The sequence below is a fragment of the Phyllobates terribilis genome, unplaced genomic scaffold, assembly GCF_046119375.1.
Source record: "Phyllobates terribilis strain yellow unplaced genomic scaffold, ASM4611937v1 Scaffold_3__8_contigs__length_932513732, whole genome shotgun sequence".
NCBI classification, from domain to species: Eukaryota; Metazoa; Chordata; class Amphibia; order Anura; family Dendrobatidae; genus Phyllobates; species Phyllobates terribilis.
The window spans coordinates 203,453,075-203,473,713 of NW_027362763.1; the positions used below are offsets into that span (position 1 = coordinate 203,453,075).

The 20,639-nt window shown below is 49.6% G+C and overlaps 2 protein-coding genes across 11 annotated transcripts in view; one reads left to right on the top strand and one right to left on the bottom strand.

Moving 5' to 3' along the window:
• Positions 1-20,639, bottom strand: part of KIF1A (kinesin family member 1A) — a 229,126-nt gene that overhangs the window by 183,967 nt on the left and 24,520 nt on the right. The window lies entirely within an intron of this gene.
• Positions 1-20,639, top strand: part of LOC141259066 (allantoinase, mitochondrial-like) — a 202,745-nt gene that overhangs the window by 79,330 nt on the left and 102,776 nt on the right. For 2 of the 4 annotated variants that reach the window (XM_073674520.1, XM_073674521.1), the window contains one exon: positions 5,408-5,519. The exons of the other annotated variants lie outside the window; for them this stretch is intronic. The gene's annotated coding sequence lies outside the window, so the exon portion shown is untranslated. The remainder of the gene's footprint in view (positions 1-5,407; positions 5,520-20,639) is intronic. 4 annotated transcript variants of the gene reach the window in all.

Here is a 20,639-nt window from a genome sequence, read left to right on the forward strand (position 1 = left end):
GTGCTGGGACAGAGCAATGATGGGGGGCTGGGAGAGAGCAATGATGGGGGCTGGGACAGAGCAATGATGCGGGTGCTGAGAGAGAGCAATGATGGGGGTGCTGGGAGAGAGCAATGATGGGGGTGCTGGGAGAGAGCAACAATGAGGGTGCAGGGACAGAGCAATGATGGGGGTGCTGGGACAGAGCAATGACGGGGGTGCTGGGAGAGGGTAATGATGGGGGTGCTGAGAGAGAGCAATGATGGAGGTGGTGGTAGAGAGCAATGACGGGGGTGTTGGGAGAGAGCAATGACGAGGGTGCTGGGAGAGAGCAATGACGAGGATGCTGGGAGAGAGCAATGATGGGGGTGCTGGGAGAGAGCAATTATGGGGGTTTCAATTTGCTTGTACTGTGAAGCCTTGTATGTTTTCCGTGTGCACATAGCCTTACAGTTAATTGGGGAGAGTCAGATTATAGTTAATGGGGGGCACAGTGCTGCTTATCACTTTATATTTTGATTACTAAGTGGCAAATAGTATATTAACCCCTTAACAACATTAGACGTACTAATACGCGTCTGTGCCCTGGGACTTAAGAGCCAGACCCGTATGAGTACGTCATCGCGATCGCGCGCGCACACAGGCTGTGCGGGCGCGATCGCCGCCGGGCGTCAGCTGATTGTCACAGCTGACACCCGGTACTATGTGCAGGGAGCGGTCCCGCACCGCTCCCAGAACATTAACCCCCGCAATGCTGCGATCGAAGTCGATCACAGCATTGCAGTGGCAAGGGGAGGTGATCGCAGATACTCACCTCCTCTTCCGGCCTCCAGCGCTGTCTGCCGTGGCTTCCAGGATGTTGCCATGATGACCCGATGTCGTCATGACAACATCCGGGTCACCAGACAACAGGAAAATTGTTTGGACATACGCAGTGCATCTCCAAACTATCTTCTCCCTGTCCAGCGCTGACAGCCTGCATGGCACAGGGATGGTGCTGCATTCCTGTGCCATGCAGGCGATCAGAATAAAAAAAGTGAAAGTCCCAGAGTGGGACAGAGTAAAAGCGTAAAAACTGTCAGAAAGTGAAAAAAAAAAAAAAAAAAAAAAATTGTAAAAATATTAAAAAAATAAATAAATAATCCACCAAAAATAAAAATATAATGTTCCCATCAATAAATATTATTATAAAAAAAAACAAAAAAAAACAATAAAAGTAAACATATTTAGTATCGCCGCGTCCGGAACAACCTGACATATAAAACTGTCCCACTAGTTAACCCCTTCAGTGAACACGGTAAAAAATAAAAACAAAAAACGAAGCAAAAAACAATGCTTTATCATCATACCGCCAAACAAAAAATGGAATAACACGCAATCAAAAAGACGAATATAAATAAAAATGGTACCGCTGAAAACGTCATCTCGTCCCGCAAAAAACAAGCTGCCATAAAGCTCCATCAGCCAAAAATTAAAAAAGTTATAGCTCTCAGAATAAAGCTATGCTAAAAAATAATTTTTTTCTATAAAATTGCTTTTATTATGTAAAAGTGCAAAACATAGAAAAACTATATAAATGTGGTACCACTGTAAACGCACTGACCTGAAGAATAAAGCTGCCTTATCAATTTTACCACACGCGGAACAGAATAAAAAAAAAACAAAAAAAAACAATTCCTGAATTGTTGGTTTTTGTTTATTCTGCCTCCCAAAAATCGGAATAGAAAGCGATCAAAAAATGTCACATGCCTGAAAATGGCACCAATAACAACGTTAACTCATCCCGCAAAAAACAAGCCGTTACATGACTGTCTGCCAAAATCTGGAAAAATTATAGCTCTCAAAATATGGCGATGCAAAAACTAGATTTTACAAAAAATGCGTCTTTTAGTGTGTGACAGCTGTCAGTCATAAAAACCCCATATGATTCTGGTATCACTGTAATCGCACCGACCCGAAGAATAAAGTCGTCTAATCACTTATACCGCACGAGGAACAGCGTAAAAAATAAACTCTCGGGTTAGGGTTGGGCTAGGGTTAGGGCTGGGTTTGGGGTTAGGGTTGTGATGGGGTTGGGATTTTTTTCAAAAGTAAGAAAAAAAGATGACGATATGGCGACTAGTGTTGAGCGCAAGTGCTCGCTACTAGAGTTTGCATCGGGTGCTCGGATATGCATTGAGTATCGTGGGTATTTGAGTGACATGCTCGAGTCTCCGCCCCATATGCTTCGCAGCCAAAAAAACTTTGCGGGGATTGCCTGCCATGCACGAGCGATCCCCGCATGTTTTTTTTGGGGTGTCTAATAACCGTGAAACATGCGGGGCAGGGACTCGAGCATGTCACTCGAGCACACGCAGTACATGGTGCATACCTGAGTACCCGATGCAAACTCAAGTAGCGAGCACTTGCGCTCAAGACTAATGACAACTTATTCAATATGATGACCTAATATTATCAAATTCTGTGTCGTACCTCTGGGTTCAAAATGCTCACTATACACCTTAATAAAATCCTTGAGGGGTATAGTTTCCAAAATGGGGTCACTTGTGGGGGAGCTCCACTGTTTAGGCACATCAGGGGCTCTCCAAACGTGACATGGTGTCCGCTAAGAAATTGAATGGAAAATCGGCTCAAATTGTTAGCGGACGCCATGTTGCGTTTGGAGAGACCCTGCGTGCCTAAACATTGGAGCTCCCCCACAAGTGACCCCATTTTGGAAACTAGACCCCCCAAGGCACCTATCTAGATGCATAGTGAGCTCTTGGAACCCCCAGGTGCTTCACAAATTGATTCGTAAAAATGGAAAAGTATTTTTTTTTCCACTTTTTCATTTTTACGAATCAATTTGTGAAGCACCTGGGGGTTCCAACCGCTCACTATGCATCTAGATAGGTGCCTTGGAGGGTCTAGTTTCCAAAATGGGTTCACTTGTGGGGGAGTTCCAATGTTTGGACACACAGGGACTCTCCAAATGCAACATGGTGTCCGCTAACAAATTGAATGGAAAATCGGCTCAAATTGTTAGCGGACACCATGTTGCGTTTGGAGAGCCCCTGTGTTGCCAAACATTGGAGCTCCCCCACAAGTGACCCCATTTTGGAAACTAGACCCCCCAAGGCACCTATCTAGATACATAGTGAGCACTTGGAACCCCCAGGTGCTTCACAAATTGATTCATAAAAATGAAAAAGTGTTTTTTTTTTCACTTTTTCATTTTTACGAATCAATTTGTGAAGCACCTGGGGGTTCCAAGTGCTCACTATGCATCTAGATAGGTGCCTTGGGGGGTCTAGTTTCCAAAATGGGGTCACTTATGGGGGAGCTCCAATGTTTGGGCACACAGGGGCTCTCCAAACGCAACATGGTGTCCGCTAACAATTTGAGCCGTTCAATTTGTTAGTGGACACCATGTTGCATTTGGAGAGTCCCTGTGTGCCCAAACATTGGAGCTCCCCCACAAGTGACCCCACTTTGGAAACTAGACCCCCCAAGGCACCTATCTAGATGCATAGTGAGCACTTGGAACCCCCAGGTGCTTCACAAATTGATTCGTAAAAATGAAAAAGTGTTTTTTTTTTCACTTTTTCATTTTTACGAATCAATTTCTGAAGCACCTGGGGGTTCCAAGTGCTCACTATGCATCTAGATAGGTGCCTTGGGGGGTCTAGTTTCCAAAATGGGGTCACTTATGGGGGAGCTCCAATGTTTGGGCACACAGGGGCTCTCCAAACGCAACATGGTGTCCGCTAACAATTTGAGCCGTTCAATTTGTTAGCGGACACCATGTTGCATTTGGAGAGTCCCTGTGTGCCCAAACATTGGAGCTCCCCCACAAGTGACCCCACTTTGGAAACTAGACCCCCCAAGGCACCTATCTAGATGCATAGTGAGCACTTGGAACCCCCAGGTGCTTCACAAATTGATTCGTAAAAATGAAAAAGTTTTTTTTTTTTTCACTTTTTCATTTTTATGAATCAATTTGTGAAGCACCTGGGGGTTCCAAGTGCTCACTATGCATCTAGATAGGTGCCTTGGGGGGTCTAGTTTCCAAAATGGGGTCACTTGTGGGGGAGCTCCAATGTTTGGGCACACAGGGGCTCTCCAAACGCAACATGGTGTCCGCTAACAATTTGAGCCGATTTTCCATTCAATTTGTTAGCGGACACCATGTTGCATTTGGAGAATCCCTGTGTGCCCAAACATTGGAGCTCCCCCACAAGTGACCCCATTTTGGAAACTAGACCCCCCAATGCACCTATCTAGTTGCATAGTGAGCACTTGGAACCCCTAGGTGCTTCACAAATTGATTCGTAAAAATGAAAAAGTGAAAAAAAAAACACTTTTTCATTTTTACGAATCAATTTGTGAAGCACCTGGGGGTTCCAAATGCTCACTATGCATCTAGATAGGTGCCTTGGGGGGGGTCTAGTTTCCAAAATGGGGTCACTTGTGGGGGAGCTCCAATGTTTAGGCACATCAGGGGCTCTCCAAACGCAACATGGCGTCCGCTAATTATTCAAGCAAATTTTACAATCAAAAAGTCAAATGGCGCTCCTTCCCTTCCGAGCCCTGCCGTGCGCCCAAACAGTGTTTTTTTCCCCACATATGGGGTATCTGCGTGCCCAGGGGAAATTGCACAACAAATTTTGGGGTCCATTTTTTCTTGTTACCCCTGTGAAAATAAAAAAAAATTGGGTCTAAAGTAACATTTTTGTGAAAAAAGTTAAATGTTCATTTTTTTCTTCCACATTCCAAAAGTTCCTGTGAAGCACCTGAAGGGTTAATAAAGTTCTTGAATGTGGTTTTGAGCACCTTGAGGGGTGCAGTTTTAGAATGGTGTCACTTTTGGGTATTTTCTGTCATAAAGACCTCTCAAAGTGACTTCAAATGTGATGTGGTCCCTAAAAAAATGGTTTTGTAAATTTTGTTGGAAAAATGAGAAATCGCTGGTCAACTTTTAACCCTTTTAGCTCCCTTACAAAAAAAAAATTTGGTTCCAAAATTGTGCTGATGTAAAGTAGACATGTGGGAAATGTTATTTATTAACTATTTTGTGTGAGATATCTCTCTGATTTAAGGGCATAAAAATTCAAAGTTTGAAAATTGCTAAATTTTCAAAATTTTCGCCAAATTTCCGTTTTTTTTCACAAATAAACGCAAGTGATATCGAAGAAATTTTACCACAATCATGAAGTACAATATGTCACGAAAAAACATTCTCAGAATCAGGGGGATCCGTTGAAGCGTTCCAGAGTAATTACCTCATAAAATGACAGTGGTCAGAATTGTAAAAATTGGCCTGGTCATTAACGTGCAAACCACCCTCGGGGGTTAAGGGGTTAATGGGGAGGTTACATATCTGTATTCGAGGACGCAGAGCGGGGGAGACACATGTATATATACAATATGTGACCTTGTTATTTTCTAGGCTGGAGATCATCGTGACAAGACGAGTCGTGGCTGGGAGATGTCGACATGAAGGTCCGACCAGATGGAGAAGAAGCAGCAGAAACCGGCTCTGATCAGATGAGACATCAGCGGTAAGTGCCTGGATGTAAATATTATTCTGTATCTGCACTGTGTGACTTGGAGTGATAATTATTCTGTAAAATCCCTTAGGCCACATTCTCACATTTGTGTGAAATGTCCGTGTGCTGCCAGATCTTTTTATCAGATGGTCCACGGACTCATACAGTTTTATAGATCCATTCACACATCCATGAAAATCACGGATCTGAGAATGAGATCTAACAGGTTCAGAGAATGTCCTGTTCTGATCCGATTTTGAGGATTGGAATAGGACATGCTCAATGTGTCGGTAAAACAGGGCAGCACACCGACACTGCACACAGATGCAGGAATGTAGCCTTATTATGTATAGCACAGTCCCTTAGTATATAGTGTACTCACTTATTATGTATAGCGCCATCCTTAGTTATATAGTTTCCTCTTTTATTATGTATAACACCCTCCCTTATTATGTACCATCCTCTCTAGCGGCTCACAGTTAGGGGATCATACTGTGTTGGGGTCAGCATACTTTACCCTGGGAGTTGAGGTGGGGTACAGTAGGGTCATTATACTGTGCATGTGGAGGAATTCACCATGGGGGTTTCATACTGTGTTTGGGGGGCCCTTTTATTGGCATCACACTTTATGGGGCAATGAAAGAGGAATCTAGGACTTCAGCAGGAAGAAAATTACTATGTAAAGGATGGAAAGTTGTGAGATCTGATCTTTGGTGACCCCGACAATTATTTAATTTTTTTTTGGGGGGGGGAGGGGGCCCAATTAGAGCTTCTGCTATGGGGCCCCATGATTCCTATGTACGCCCCTGCTTAAAGCATCAAAAATGCATGTAATCTGCACCTAACAATGTCAATGCCAAGAAGTTTCAAAGTCAAAGCAGGTTTATTTAAAGCATGATACACCAAACAAGGACAAAATACACAGCGTCAAAAAACATACAAAAACACAATGAAAAACACGCAAGTAAACTATGGTGCAGAAATTCTGAAGTGTAAAAAACTCAATAAACAGCGATCGTGGGAGCGTAGCCTCAGTATTAGTTCTGTATCTCCTATACAGATTAGCAAATGGAATATATAGGAAAGCGAGTGAGAGGGAGAGAGAGATTTTCCAGCTCTAAAGTCTGGGCCCTCATTGATTTAGGCTCAAATTCGGTACAGTTCTGGCATTCAGTTACTTTGGACTAACGTTCGGTCAGGTACCAGAACCCGAACTTCCACGGGTCCGCAGCCGCTCATCCCTACTATGTGATAAACCCATGTGAGAAATTTGGTGCATCTTGCTAGACATTTTGACGCTCTTCTCTTCTTTACACCACCTTTTATTTGGCTTACTGAAGGCCAATGTATGGGGACATTTTTTGGCACACTTTTGGCACATTTTAAAGGGGTTGTCCAGGCCTTTTTCCTATTCTGTGTGTGTATCTAGGTTGCAGAATGCTAGTATGCCAGAGCAGGTATGTCACTCTCCACAAGGAGAAATGTTACTCCTTAGACCTCAGTCCAGAGCCTCTCACCTAGACAAATCAGTTCTTATACTTTGCACTGACGAGGGTCAACAGACCGCAACACCGTGTCTGCAAATTGAGATTCTAATTTGGCTATTATCCTAAGTCATATTGCACGACTCGTTAAAGGGTCAATTGTGACTTATAGGATTGCTGCTTCCAATAGGTGGCGCTATAGAGTTCAAGTCCTCTTTTTCTCTGAAGAGGCAACTTGCATACAACAGTTTGTAATATACCCTCTGTCAGCATTCTGCACTTTTGCCTACATTCAATGGATGAAAGGAAATCCAGTTTCACAGACAGTACAATGTTTATTTGTGCTAAATAGAAAACAAGTGAAAAAAGTTAAAAAGCACATCTTCAGATACAGTTAAAATCCATCAGACGGTAAGTTAGAACAGAGACATCTACGTGTTTCGGGTGTGAACCACCCTTAGTCTATTGCCTAGATACCACACTTGGGGTTGTATCCCTCTCTCTCCTGCTTCTGGAGGACCTGGCCACACCCCAACTAGAGTTTTCCTGTCTGGCAGAGACTGGACGCAACATCACAATAGACACCATGCCCCCAGTCTCTGCCAGATCCTCCCTCTGCCTCCTGCTTCAACCTTCCTGTGCCACAAAGAAGTGGCAGGACTCAGCTGATCGGACTAACCAGCAGGGACAGACAGAGAAATTAAATGTGGAACAAGGAGCTGAAAGCTCCTTCCTCCACCATTCAAGCTCAGCAAAGACTGAAGATTCTGTATATATATAAATGTGTGTGTCATGTGTATATATATATATATATATATATATATATATATATATATGTACATATATGTATATGACGCGCCCCCTGGGACATATTCCTTTTTGAGGGGAATACCCGGCACCGGATCAGATGGGGGGGTTGTAGTCTCCGAGCGGCTGTGACCCGGTCCCGTGCCCAGGGCGTCAAGCTATGTGTTATGTGGCAGTCTTTACTGATGTTATTAAAGTTCGTTTTGTCGACTACGCCACCCGTTGTGATGCGGTCACTGTGGCCGCCGCTGCTGCAGGGTCCGCTGAGGCTGATGGTGGGTGCGCAGCTTGGTGGGATAACCCCCAACGGGAGGGGTATAGCCTCAGAGGGGACAGGCGCAGAGGATGGGGGTTGTGGTGGTGCGGTGCAGCCGGTAATGATGACAGACTCGGGTTGTGCAGTTAAGGGTCTTTACTTACTGCAGATGTTCCTGGTCACTCTAGCTCCAAGTGACCTCCCGAGCCGTGCTGCGTCCACCAGGTCCTGGATCCGGCCAACCCCCAAACAAGTCCGGAGCGTGGCCCTGAGCTCTCCCTCTGTCCTTTCTTCAGCCGTCCCCACCAGTGATTCACCTAAATCCAGCTCCCTCGGGCCTTCTGTTGGGCAACCTTTGGCCTCAGGTTCCCTGACCCTCCATGTGGTGTGCCTTCAGGGTGAATGTAGTGGGTGACCGTGACAGACACTGCCCACGGTCTCCGGTCTCTGGCTGGGGAATGTCTTTGCCCCCACCAGCTTGGGTTCCGGTACCCTTCTGCTGACTCCTCACCCGGTGTTCTTATTTGGGTTCTTGGGTCCCTTCTTTGTCCCCCTCTGGGTCTTTCTGCACTCCACTCTCTCTCCAGGGCTGTTGTTTCTTTCTCTCAGCTGCTCCTCTGCCAGCTTCCTCTCTGCGTCTGACAGGCTCTCTGCGTCTGACCCTGATTCTAAGTTGGTGCCCACCTTATATAGCCCTCTATGTGTGAGCTCAGGTGACCAGCACCCAATGAGCTCCTAACACTACCCAGACTGCTCCCCCTATCTGCCCCTACACTACATGGGATGTTCCTCCCCCCTCCCACTCCAGCCAGGAACAGGCTCGGTCGCACCTGCACATTTCTAAGTGGGAGTGCCGTCGGCCTGCTCCTCTGGAATGGGATGTATGTAGTGCATGCAGTCTATCTGAGCTCAGTTCCACACTCCTTCCTTACCCGGGAGTGGAATATCACACCTCTGGGTTGAGGTGCAATACTCCTGTAGCAGCCGAATCCTCAGGGTGCTACATTCCCCCCTGGTAAATCACAGCACGTCCTCGGGCTGCAAAGACAAAAAACACCAAAACATACAACATTTTTATAAACATGTAAAACATATTAAATATTATACGAAATACTATATAAATATATATATAAACTTTTTCAGGTAAACAACATTCTCGTCGTCTCTTTCTCTCTTCTGTTCCTCTGGTCACCGTGCAACTCGTGACCAGGTAGAGTGCGACAGTCTTTTGTAAAACAGTTTCCCAAATAAAACCGGTAGGGGGCGCTTTAGCAAGCGCAACTATGTACAGGGGAATTTTGGCCGTTCTCAGTCCCCGGCCAGGTAAAGGGAAAGGGATGGCTGCTCACAGTCCTCAGCCTGGTATGGAAAGGGTTACAGGTAACAGTTCGCTGGTCCCAACGGGGACTATTTTAGCAGCAACAACAGTTCCAGTTTCAGTTTCAGTTCCGATTCACTGTGCCCCGACAGGCAACTATATACAGTCTCCTGCTCTGCCGCACTCAACGGCGTCTGCCTCCTGCTCTTATCTTACGGCTGGTGGTTTCTTCAGACCCGTCCGGGTCCTCTTGCTCCTCCTCCTCGCACCGCAACTCCTCCTCCGTCAAGCGATGCACGTGGAGGGCGTAGGGTCCCTTGGCACACTTGTGCCGGGTGAACGTTACCTCATCACCGACGTAGAGGTCACGGCCTTTGTGACCCTCTGGCAGGTGGGACTCGACGTCCCGTCGTGTAACGAAGACGTCACCCATGATGTTCCGGTCCCTTATGAAGCCCCACCCATGCTGCGCATTAAACTTTATTACCGTCCCGATGGTACGGGGACGATCTGCTGCACGGGGGTCCCTTCTGGTCCGACTCTTTTGCTCCGCGCTGCGGGTCTGGGCCCATTGCTCTTTGGCCCGCCTCTCCTCCCGCTCTCTCTTGAACTCTGCCAGCTGTTGACGGCAACACTCTGTGCGCGCTGCTGCAGCTGCCCGAGTCTCTCCGGTGAACCCCATCAGATCTTCTCCCTTGGGGTCCCACGCAAATTGAGCCTCTTCTAGGGGAGGCGAGACCCGAGTCACGGGCTTTGGAGCCGGGATCAGGGGCTCACACAGGGGACCTAGTTGCTTCTGCCGCTCCAGCTCCAAGAATCCTTCGGGCCAGATGAAAGGCCGACCGTCCGGCCACGTTAGCTGGCTGAAGGGGTCCTCTCCCAGATGTGGCACCCTAGGTATTACGGGCGCGGGCGCGGTGGTGGTGGCGCCCGGGTTGCCCAGGCCTTGCGGCCAGGCCTGGGGCACCTGGAAGGTGAAGGGCACCGTTAGGACGGCGGCGCCCTGGGTTACCTGGCCTTGCGACCAGGCCGGAGGCTCCGCGGAGGTAGATGGCTCTGCTTTGGATGCGGCGCCCGGAAATGCTAGGCCCTGTGACCAGGCCGGAGGCTCCTCTTCCGGCGCCACGCTCCGGGTCACGATGCGTGACGTCATCGGGGTCGCGACGGCGGCTTCCGGTCGGGGCCTAGTCGGTGGCGGTGTCATGGCGGTCTCGGGTACGGCCGGGGGACCTTCGGGCTCTGCGACGGGGAGCTGGGGCAGGTAAGCGGTCTTCCGGTATGGGGTATAGGCATCCCCCTTACCTGCTGCCATGCGTCTCGCTCCCTCTTCTGCGCCGTCTCCGGCCTTGGGTCCTCCCGCGTCATCCGCAGAGGCAGTCGATGTCTTCTTCCAAGGGAGCGGGTTAAGTGGACGGGTTCCAGCTTGCTGGGCCATCTCCCGGCCCCACTCCGCCAGGATCTCCCTCTGCACTCGGGCCATCCTTCCCGCGAGGCCCTCCAGGGCACTCCGCGCGCACTCCCGGTCTCGGGGGAGCTGCGCTAGGATCTCCGCTAAGCCTAGCGGGGTTGTTGACTCCAGCAGGCTCCTGACCATCGGGTCGGTGCTGCTCTGCTCTGCTTCCGGCAGGCTCCTGGCCAGCGGGCCGGTGCTGCTCTGCTCTCCTCCTTCTTCCTCCAGTAGGCTCCTGGCCAGCGGGCCGGTGCTGCTCTGCTGCCGCTCCATTCCCGGGTCTACTCTTTCTCTCCTCGACTCCGGGTGAGCTTCTCCGCTACTCCTCATTAGACCTCTTGCCTCCGGGTGCGCTCGTTCTACACTGCTCCAGGCGACACCCATCTTCTCTCCTTTCTTTCGTCTCCTCCCACTTCGAGGGCGGTCCCGGGGCAACTCGGTGACTGTCAGCTCCAGGGGGAGTTCTTTCACGCTGACAGACACCTCCAGCATCACAGTCTCTGTTGGTGGGGGCGGTTTCCACTTTTGGCGCCATTTTCTGTCCTGGCCCACGATGGGAGGTGGCCTCTTGCCCTCCTTTGGCACGCCCATAATGGCGTCCGCTGCTCTTCCAAGGCGGGAAATCTGCGGTTTTGGCGGGAATCGCTTCCCAGTGGCGGGAAACTCTGCAGATGGCGGGAACAAGCTGGAAATGGCGGACAATCGGCGGGAAACGACTGGTGATGGAGTCCGATGGCGTGGACCCTCCGGAACCGGCGGGAGACTTCTTTCTGAGGTATACTTGCACTTTTCTTCAGGCACGCAGTACCCGGGTGTTGCGGGCACGTAATCCTGCCGACTACGCCAAAGTTGACGCGCCCCCTGGGACATATTCCTTTTTGAGGGGAATACCCGGCACCGGATCAGATGGGGGGGTTGTAGTCTCCGAGCGGCTGTGACCCGGTCCCGTGCCCAGGGCGTCAAGCTATGTGTTATGTGGCAGTCTTTACTGATGTTATTAAAGTTCGTTTTGTCGACTACGCCACCCGTTGTGATGCGGTCACTGTGGCCGCCGCTGCTGCAGGGTCCGCTGAGGCTGATGGTGGGTGCGCAGCTTGGTGGGATAACCCCCAACGGGAGGGGTATAGCCTCAGAGGGGACAGGCGCAGAGGATGGGGGTTGTGGTGGTGCGGTGCAGCCGGTAATGATGACAGACTCGGGTTGTGCAGTTAAGGGTCTTTACTTACTGCAGATGTTCCTGGTCACTCTAGCTCCAAGTGACCTCCCGAGCCGTGCTGCGTCCACCAGGTCCTGGATCCGGCCAACCCCCAAACAAGTCCGGAGCGTGGCCCTGAGCTCTCCCTCTGTCCTTTCTTCAGCCGTCCCCACCAGTGATTCACCTAAATCCAGCTCCCTCGGGCCTTCTGTTGGGCAACCTTTGGCCTCAGGTTCCCTGACCCTCCATGTGGTGTGCCTTCAGGGTGAATGTAGTGGGTGACCGTGACAGACACTGCCCACGGTCTCCGGTCTCTGGCTGGGGAATGTCTTTGCCCCCACCAGCTTGGGTTCCGGTACCCTTCTGCTGACTCCTCACCCGGTGTTCTTATTTGGGTTCTTGGGTCCCTTCTTTGTCCCCCTCTGGGTCTTTCTGCACTCCACTCTCTCTCCAGGGCTGTTGTTTCTTTCTCTCAGCTGCTCCTCTGCCAGCTTCCTCTCTGCGTCTGACAGGCTCTCTGCGTCTGACCCTGATTCTAAGTTGGTGCCCACCTTATATAGCCCTCTATGTGTGAGCTCAGGTGACCAGCACCCAATGAGCTCCTAACACTACCCAGACTGCTCCCCCTATCTGCCCCTACACTACATGGGATGTTCCTCCCCCCTCCCACTCCAGCCAGGAACAGGCTCGGTCGCACCTGCACATTTCTAAGTGGGAGTGCCGTCGGCCTGCTCCTCTGGAATGGGATGTATGTAGTGCATGCAGTCTATCTGAGCTCAGTTCCACACTCCTTCCTTACCCGGGAGTGGAATATCACACCTCTGGGTTGAGGTGCAATACTCCTGTAGCAGCCGAATCCTCAGGGTGCTACATTTATATATTATGTCTTTATATATATAATATAAAGACGATGATGATGTCAGACGCAGGCTTGACACAAAAATCTACAGTCTTTCTAAGTAACTGTAGATTGCCAAATTGTGACAGCGTGCAGTGTGCACACTGTCAGGATTCTCCAGAGCAAACAGGTGTTCAAGTGACCGCATGATTGCGATTTACATACTTACGGTCACGTATTTTTGGGGTTTTGTGTGAAATTATGGCCAATTTGCCTTTTTTTCCTCTGTTTTTTTTTTTTTTTTTGCGTTGTTCCAATACACACAAAGGAAGTAAACATGTATAACAAAAAATGTGTGATTGCAATAATTTTCAGGCACAAATACTTCATTTTCTGGAACAATTTCAGAGGTGCCACAACTTTCGGCTGCCACTGTATATAAATCGCAGTGTGTGTATATATGTATATTGTGAGGCAGTGACCGGGATCGTATATGAGGGACGTTATATATCCCCCAGAATGTGTACAGAGGCGTATTAAATCCATTGGAGTGCATTGCAGTCACAAACTCAGCTGCGGCTGCAATGCAGGAATGAAGGTGAGCATTGACCTGGTCAGGCTATCTGGCTAAGGCAGATTGGTAAAACCCAGCAGGGCCTTAATTTCTTGGAGGAGGCTACAGGAAGGCAGTGGGGCGGCCTCCTCCCTCCAACCCTGGTTTTGCAGTGGCTCTTGCCACAGGTCCTTTAAAAACCCTGCACTAAGGATTAGTGTTGTTCAGTGTTGGAACCTGCTAGGAACATAGCTGGAAAGCTTGGCGGCCCTGTGTGTAGCTGAACCCACGCCTGGGAAGGCTCTGCACCCGTCAGGCTCTGAACGGCCCTGTGCAGCCGTTGCCCACGGCAACCGTTGTGTATGGACTTCTGGTAACCCGGCTGTGAACCGGAGGACTTTCTGAAATAAAAGCTGTTTATGTTGGACTTGCTTGGGTTACTGCCTCAGTTACTGCACGGTGTGAACACCGCCGCCTTACAATATATATACTGTATATCTATATGTTAGGCCTCCATCACATGTCTGTTTTTATACATTTATACATGTACGTGAAAAACGTGTATTGGTGCCATCAGTGTTTTCCATCAGTATGTCATCCATGTGTCATCAGTGTGTCTGTTTTTACCATCAGTGTGATCATCAGTGTTTTATGATATGGATAAAGAAATTACAAAGCTTTTCCGATACTATACAATGCTAAACATATACAGCACACGTACAGAACATGGATGGCACACGGATGTCAACTGTGTGCTGTACACGTTTTCACAAACCCATAGACTTTGTGAGGCAGTGAGGCGATCATATATGAGGGTCGGTACGTGGACCCCAGGATGTGCATAAAACATACTGAGCCTGCTGCTGACCATTGTGATTACAGCAACAGCTGTGGTTACAATGCAAAATAAAAGAGAGTGTGGACTGGGTCAAGCTATTTGACCAAGTCAGATTTAGGAAAACCTGACATGGGCTTTTATTTTTGGAGAGATCTGTAGGATGGTAGTGGGACGGATCTCTCCCTCCTCTCCGGATCTTGGGAGTGGCCCATGTCCACGGTTACCATTTAAACTTTTAGTTAAGGTTTGGGTGTGTCAGTATTGGTTTTGCAAGGAACAGAGCAGGAGCTCTGTGTATGTCAGGTCTGTGTGGACTGAGCACAGATCAGAGCCAGAGAGAGCAAAGTCATACTGCACCCATGAGTTATACGGTTGTGCAGTCGCCCACGACAACGGATTGATATGGACGATCCGACTGCGAACCAGAGTTCGTTTGAGTTTATTTTCGTAAGTTGCCAAAATAAAGACATTTGAGTTGAATATCTTGGTTCCCTGCCTCATTACCGCACTGTCGTGAAAGCCGCTTCCTTACAACTTTTATTGGCCCTTGTCATCCGTGCTGCCAGAAAAAAACAGACCTCTCTGCAAAATATACAGTTAGGTTACTGGAAACACGGACGTGTGAAGGAGGCCTTATATATAGGTGTCATTTACATGTTTGTAATTCTGAAAGTTGACAACCGCTCAAATCAGCAAGTAGAGCGACATCCTAACAGAGAGCATATTACACACCTTTAGGACTCAGCATGTCAGTGTCAACTTGCAGAATTACAAACACAGGGGGACACCTATCAGTCTAGGGGAGCAAAGCAGGGAGAAGCCGCAGGGGACCGAACTCTGGAGCCAGTCATCATAGTCGCCGGATAGATATTAAATGTATGTTTTTATCTGAAAGCATCAGAGTAAAACATACACGACTGCAATAATAGAGCCAATGTCTGATTCATGCCGCCCAGCGCGTCGTGCAGTAGATATCAGCTGTCAGGTTCCTTATTGTGTGGCAAAATAATAGAGCCTGGATGCTCGATTACAGCCAGGGTTTTTTTTTGTCTGAAATGCTCTTATGTTTCAGAGAAAATATACATTAAAGATCAGGGACTATAGCCGGAGACGAGACCAATCCAACCCCGTCAGGATCTTCCATGCACTGCTGCAAGTGATTGACAGCTGTCTCATATATCAATCACTTCTAGCAGCGCTGGTCGAAGCCGGTTGGGGGCGGAATGGTTCTAGCCTTGTATCCGGCTATAGTCCCCAGCAGCATCTTTAAAAAATATTTTCAGAGAGTAATTCAGAGATTAATATACCTGGCTGATGTTTATCAGCCAATTACACGTGGTCAAAATTGTTGGTACCCCGTGTTTAATGAAAGAAAAACCCACAATGGTCACAGAAATAACTTGAATCTGACAAAAGTAATAATAAATTAAAAATCTATGAAAATGAACAAATGAAAGTCAGACATTGCTTTTCAACCCTGCTTCCACAGAATTTGTAAAAAAAATTAAACTCATGAAATAGGCCTGGACAGAAATGATGGTACCCCTGAAAATAATGTGACAAAAGGGACATGTTAAATCAAGTTGTGTCCACTAATTAGCATCACAGGTGTCTACAATCTTGTAATCAGTCAGTGGGCCTGTATATAGGGCTACAGATACTCACTGTGCTGTTTGGTAACATGGTGTGTAACACACTCAACATGAACCAGAGGAAGCAAAGGAAAGAGTTGTCTCAGGAGATTAGAAAGAAAATTATAGACAAGCATGTTAAAGGTAAAGGTTATAAGACCATCTCCAAGCAGCTTGATGTTCCTGTGACTACAGTTGCACATACTATTCAGAAATGTATGATCCATGGGACTGTAGCCAACCTCCCTGGACGTGGCCGCAGGAGGAAAATTGATGACAAATCAAAGAGACGGATAATACAAATGGTAACAAAACAGCCCAGGATAACTTCTAAAGAGATTAAAGGTGAATTTCAAGCTCAAGGAACATCAGTGTCAGATTGCACCATCTGTTGTTTGATCCAAAGTGGACTTCATGGGAGACGACCAAGGAGAACATCATTGTTGAAAAAAAAATCATAAAAAAAACAGACTGGAAGTTGCCAAACTACATGCTGACAAGCCACAAAGCTTCTGGGAGAATGTCCTATGGACAGATGAGACAAAAATGGAAGTTTTTGGCAAGGTACATCAGCTCTATGTTCACAGATAGAAAAATGAAGCAAATCAAGAAAAGAACACTGTCCCTACTGTGAAACATGGAGGAGGCTCTGTTATTTTCTGGGGCTGCTTTTCTGCATCTGGCACAGGGTGTCTTGAATCTGTGCAGGGTACAATGAAATCTCAAGACTATCAAGGGATTCTAGAGAGAAATGTGCTGCCCAGTGTCAGAAAGTTTGGTCTCAGTCGCAGGTCATGGGTCTTGCAACAGGATAATGACCCAAAACACACAGCTAAAAACACCCAAGAATGGCTAAGAGGAAAACATTGGACTATTCTGAAGTGGCCTTCTATGAGCCCTGACCTAAATCCTATTGAGCATCTTTGGTAAGAGCTGAAACATGCCGTCTAGAAAAGGCAACCTTCAAACATGAGACAACTGGAGCAGTTTGCTCATGAGGAGTGGGCCAAAATACCCTTCGAGAGGTGCAGAAGTCTCATTGACAGTTACAGGAATCGTTTGATTGCAGTGATTGCCTCAAAGGTTGTTCAACAAAATATTAAGTTAAGAGTACCATCATTTCTGTCCAGGCCTATTACATGAGTTTCATTTATTTTTTTTATTCTGTGGAAGCAGGGTTTAAAAGCAATGTCTGACTTTCATTTGTTCATTTTCAAAGATTTTTAATTTATTATTACTTTTGTCAGATTCAAATTATTTCTGTGACCATTGTAGTTTTTTTTTTCATTAAATGAGGGGTACCAACAACTTTGACCATGTGTGTATGTCATGCTGGTGTGTCTGGACCCATTGTGCCACAGACCGGGCTTACCCTGGAGGGGCGTAACTAAGCGGCTACCTGGTCTTCACTAGAGTCTCCTATGGTGGAGTCAAGCTTGAGATGCAGGTAGCCGCCAGGTACAACTCCAGGGCAGTCCCCGGTACTACAGATGCTGAATTTGCGGAAACGGAGTGTCAGACAGGACTGGATCTTGATTACTGGCTGTATGGACACTGGTGTTGTTCAGATGGACCGGGTTCTGGTACAGGTGCAGGTTCTGACAGGAACGGTTTGAGATCAGGTTTGGGTACAGACTGTACACGTTTTGGTACTGGTTAGCAGGACTAGTTCAGATGCACGGGATAGACTCTGGTAGAGGGTCGCACGAAGGGTACGGGAACATAGGACAGATTCTGGTACAGGATCGCATGACGGGTACAGGAATACAGGGATCTAACAATGGACTAGTGGGCTAAGGACACACCAGGTAAAGAAGTTGCTCAGGCACCTACCTACAGGAGAGGGTTTCTTAAATACCTAATGTCTCCCAGCTATAGGCTGGGGACATTTCCGGAGTGCACGCGCTGCCCCTTTACGAAGCGGGGAGCGTGCCCTAAGCGCGTTGCCAGGAGACCTGCATGACATGTGCGTACGCTGGAAGCTGGAAATTGCGGCAGGAGACAGAGCACGGGATGTCACCGAGCAGCTGTGGCGGTGAGAATGTCGGCGTCCCTGCTGGGAAGAGGGAGAGGAACTGTAGCACCCTGAGGATTCGGCTGCTACAGGGGTATTGCACCTCAACCCAGAGGTGTGATATTCCACTCCCGGGTAAGGATGGAGTGTGGAACTGAGCTCGGTAGGCTGCATGCACTACATACATCCCATTTCCGAGGAGCAGACCGACGGTACTCCCACTTAGAAATGTGCAGGTACGACCGAGTCTGTTCCTGGCTGGAGTGGGAGGGGGGTGGTACATCCCAAGTAGTGTAGGGGCAGATAGGGGGAGCAGCCTGGGTAAAGGTAGGAGCTCATTGGGTGCTGGACACCTGAGCTCACACATAGAGGGATATATAAGGTGGGCACCAACTAAGAACAGGGTCAGTTGCAGAGAGAAAGTCAGCGAGCAGAGGAGAAGAGAGACCCAGAGTGAGAGTGGAGAAAGAGAGACCCAGAGGGGGAAACAGAAGAAGAGGACTCTAAGAACCCAAATTAAATCCCCGGGTGAAGAGTCGGCAGCAGGGTACCGGAACCCAAGCTGGTGGGGGCAAAAACACACCCCAGCCAGAGACCGGAGGCCGTGGGCAGCGTCTGCCACGGCCACCCACCACATCCACCACGAAGGCATACCACGTGGAGGGTCAGGGAACCCAAGGCCAAGGGTCTCCCAACAGAAGGCCCGAGGGAGCTGGACCTGGGTGGATCAATAGTGGGGACGGCCAGAGAAAGGACAGAAGGAGAGCTCAGGGTCACGCTCCGGACTTATTTGGGGGTTGGCTGGATCCAGAACCTGGTGGACGCAGCACGGCTCGGGAGGTCACTCGAAGCTGGAGTGACCGGAACATCAGCAGTGAGTAAACATCCTAAACTGCATAACCCGACTCTGTCTCTGATTGCCGTCTACACTGCATCACCACAACCCCCATCCTCTGCACCTGATCCCCCTGAGGCTATACCCCACCCGTTGGGGGTTATATCACCAAAGCTGCACCTACACCATCAGCCTCAGCGGACCCTGCTGCAGCGGCGGCCGTAGTGACCGCAATACAACGGGTGGCGTAGTCGACATTAAGAACTTATTAACATCTGTAGGACTGCCACATACAACTGAGTTTGACACCCTGGGCACGGACCGGGTCACAGCCACTCGGAAGACTACAACTCCCATCTGATCCGGCTCCGGATATTCCCCCTAAAGAATATGGCCCAGGGGGCGCGTCAACTTTGGCGTAGTCGGCAGGATTACGTGCCCACAACAACCGGGTACTGCGTGCCTGAAGAAAAGAACGAGTTTACCTCAAAAAGAAGTCTCCTGCCGGTTCCGGAGGGTCCCCGCCATCGGACCCCATCACCAGTCGATTCCAGCCGGTTGTCCGCCATTAACAGCGTTTTCCCGCCATCTGCAGAGTTTCCCGCCACTGGGAAGCGATTCCCGCCATTTCCAAAGGTTTCCCGCCTTGGAAGAGCGGACGCCATTATGGGCGTGCCAGAGGGTGGCGAGAGGCCACCTCCCATCGTGGGCCAGGACCGAAAATGGCGCCAAAAGTGGAAACCGCCCCCACCAACAGAGACTGTGATGCTAGAGGTGTCTGTCAGCGTGAAAGAACTCCCCCTGGAGCTGACAGTCACCAAGTGGCCCCGGGACCGCCCTCGAGGTGGGAGGAGACGAAAGGAGAGAACAAAGATGGGTGCCGCCTGGAGCAGTCTAGAGCGAGCGCACCCGGAGGCAAGAAGCCTGGAGAAGAGTATCGGAGGAGCTTACCCGGAGATGGCGAGAAAGCAGAGCAGCACCGGCCCGTTGGCCAGGAGCCTGCTAGAGACAGAGGAAGGAGAGCAGAGCAGCACCGGCCCGCTGGCCAGGAGCCTGCTGGAAGAAGAGCAGAGCAGCACCGACCCGTTGGTCAGGAGCCTGCTGGAAACCACGACCCCACTAGGCCTAGTGGAGGTCCTCGCACAGCTCCCCCGAGACCGGGAGTGTGCACAGACTGCCCTGGAGGGCCTCGCACGGAGGATGGCCCGGGTACAGCGAGAGACATTGGCGGAGTGGAGCCGAGAGATGGCCCAGCAAACCAAGACCCGGAGCACGCCAGCCAAGATGAGGAGACAGACCGCCTCTGAGGATGGCGCGGGAGGACCCAAGGCCGGAGACGGCGCCGAGAAGGGAGCCGAACGCATGGAGGCAGGTAAAGGGGACGTCTATACCCGAAACCGGGAAACCGCTTACCTGCCCCAGCTCCCCGTCGCAGAGCCCGAAAGTCCCCCTGCTGTGCCCGAAAACGCCATGTCACCGACGCAGACTAGGCCCCAACCGGAAGCCGCCGCCGCGACCCCTGTGACGCCATGCGCAACGACCCCGAGCGTGGCAAAACAGGAAGCAACACCAGCCTGGTCGCAGGGCCTAGAATTCCCGGGCGTCGCATCACCAACAGCGCCCCCTACCTCCGCAGAGCCTCCGGCCTGGCCGCAAGGCCAGGTAGCCCAGGGCGCCGCCGTCCTAACGGTGCCCTTCACCTTCCAGGTGCCCCAGGCCTGGCCGCAAGGCCTGGGTAACCCGGGCGCCACCACCACCGCGCCTGCGCCCGTAAAACCAAGGGTGCCGCGTCTGGGAGAGGACTTGTTTGCCCAGCACACGTGGCCGGACGGGCAGCCTTTCATCTGGCCCCAGGAATATTATGGACTGGAGCACCAGAGGAGGGTTGGGGCCATGTGTGCACCCCTGATTCC